Below are 2,830 nucleotides of genomic sequence, written 5' to 3' on the forward strand. Positions count from 1 at the left end.
TGCTTTCCTAGATCCAGGTACTCCAGAGACTGGCGTGTGGATAGAAGGCTGCTTCATTGCAAATGCACTGATTGATGGTGGTTCATCAGTGAACATTATGACGGATGTGACAATGAAGGATCTAGGCCTACAAGGTGTGCAACCAACCCAATGGCTCATCTGACTGGCGGATCAGAGTAGAATCAAGCCTTTGGGCATTCTTCCATATGTGAAGACTACAGTGGCTGGGAAAGATTATTGGCTGACCTATTTGGTGGTGAAGCCAAACTCTTATGGTACATCCTATCCTCTGTTACTAGGCAGACCATGGCTTTTTGAAGCCCGAGCAAGGACGGATTGGTTCAAAGGAACCTTGACCTTAGGTAGAGGACCCAACAAAGTGGTGCTGAAACTATATGGTTCTCAAAAAGGACATGGATCCACCTCCTTGGAATTATCTTCTGACTCCCCTAATGAGGCTACAGATGGAACATCAGCAGACGACGATGCTGTCAAACAGATCCTTCCCAAGAAAACAGTGGCACATTCCTTAACAGTGGATAATGTAGTCCGACTTCCAAAAGATGCCAAGCCATTATCAATGGGTGAATACTTCCTGCCTGAATCGGGAATGACTTCTGAAATCACTTCTGATAGTGAGATAGAAGCATGGATGTACTGCTCTCCCTGTTACATGGTCACAGCAGGAACAGACATAGAAGCAGGAACAGACACAGAAGCAGAAACAGAAGCAGACGCAGAGACAGAGATAGAGATAGAAGAGGATGGATATGATATGGACGAAGAAGGTGATGAAAGTGAGCCAGAAGAGTCTATCCCACCTGAAGAGGATACATTTGAGGAAGAAGTTCCAGAAGCATCAGAAGCCGATGAGCTCATGCTATGGGACAGAATGATGATGGTACCATTTGGTCTGGTAAATGGATATTCTATGCAAAACCTTTATAAGAAATGGATTAAGAAGAGCAAGCCGTCTTTCAGCAGTGGCTCATGCCATCCTAACCTATCCTTGCCAAAGAAAGATGATGATGATGCACCGTGCCAACAAACATCAGTCCCACCAACCCAACAGGCATCAGAGGGTCCCTGTTATGTGACGTTTCTGGATGTGTCATCTTCAGAAGATGAGTCTTCAAGCCATGAGGTAATTAATTTTGAAACCAAACCCGAAATGGCTCTTATCCCATTTCAACGTCTCAAGGAGCAACCTAAGTCTCCACCAAAAGAAGAAGTGGGTTCTAGTGGGACATCAGAAGAGGATATCACTCCCTTGAAGGAGTCAGATCTGTATCCAGAAGCAGTCCGCGGGACCTTCATCCGTGAAGTAGAAGGTGAAAGGCAGTTAACCTTTGTGGATTCAGAAGGCACTGAACGCCACTTGAAGGTGGGTAGCAGTCTCCCAGAAGAGGAGTTGTTAACTTTGTACAACTTGTTGAAAGAAAATTTGGATGTGTTTGCATGGTCTTACAAAGACCTAAAGGGGATTGATCCCACAATATGTCAACATCATATTGACTTGGAGCCTGATACCAAGCCAGTACGGCAACGACAGAGGCGGATGAACCCGAATTATTCCACATTGGTGAAAGCGGAGCTGCTGAAGCTTCTGGAAGCCGAGTTTATCTATCCAGTGGCAAACAGTAAATGGGTTTCACCCATCGTGGTTGTACCCAAGAAGAATGGCAAATTGCGAATATGTGTGGATTTCCGAAAACTTAATTCCAAGACAAAGAAGGATCATTTTCATATCCCTTTCACAGACCAACTGTTGGACACAGTGGCAGGACATGAGCTTTATTCCCTTCTGGATGGATTCAGTGGATACAACCAAGTCCAAATCGCAGAAGAAGACCAATCCAAAACAACCTTCACCACAGAATGGGGGACCTACGCTTACCGAGTGATGCCATTTGGGCTCTGCAATGCCCCTGCTACTTTCCAACGAGTCATGATGGCCGCATTTCAAAATCGTCTGCATGACTTTATTGAGGTATATTTGGATGACTTCTGTGTCTATAGTTTGATCAGTGAACACTGGGGACATTTGGAACAATGCTTTGACCGATGCCGGGAGTATGGGATTTCCCTCAACCTCGACAAATGCATCTTTGGGGTCTCTTCTGGAGTTCTGTTGGGCCACATTGTCTCTGCACAAGGGATATCAACAGACCCTGCAAAGATCGAAAAGATCTCAGCTCTGCAAGCACCCACCAACCTCAAACAGTTGAGAGGGATTCCTAGGCCATGTGGGTTACTACAGAAGGTTCATAGCCCATTTTGCGACAAAGGCAACCTCCTTGCATAAGCTCCTGAGGAAAGATGCAGAGTTTACTTGGACGGAAGAATGTGACAAAGCCTTTCACACTCTGAAACAGTGTCTGATAGAGGCACCCATTCTGCAACCTCCTGATTGGACGAAAGAGTTCCACGTACACACTGATGCGTCAATTGAAGACTTAGGTGCTGTCCTCTGCCAAAAGGGCTCCTCAAAGTTGGATCAACCGATCTATTACGCAAGCCGAAAAGTCATTGATAGGGAACGGAACTATACAGTGACCGAGCTGGAGTGCTTGGCAATGGTGTTTGCCTTGGAAAAGTTTCGCCATTACCTCCTATCCACCCACTTTAAATTTTATGTGGATCATGAGGCCCTATCCTTCTTAATGAACAAAGCAGATGTGAAAGGACGAATGATGAGATGGCTCCTTCTATTCCAGGAGTTCGACTTTGAGGTGATTACTAAGCCTGGTCGTTCCCATGTTCTGGCTGATCATTTGTCGCGTATCCCACAAACTGCAAGCAAGACCAACGGTCAATGAGCAGATAACAT

This window comes from Lygodium microphyllum, unplaced genomic scaffold (genome assembly GCF_053477565.2).
Source record: "Lygodium microphyllum isolate KBCC unplaced genomic scaffold, Lygodium_microphyllum_v1.1.10 scaffold_31, whole genome shotgun sequence".
In the NCBI taxonomy this organism is placed as follows: Eukaryota; Viridiplantae; Streptophyta; class Polypodiopsida; order Schizaeales; family Lygodiaceae; genus Lygodium; species Lygodium microphyllum.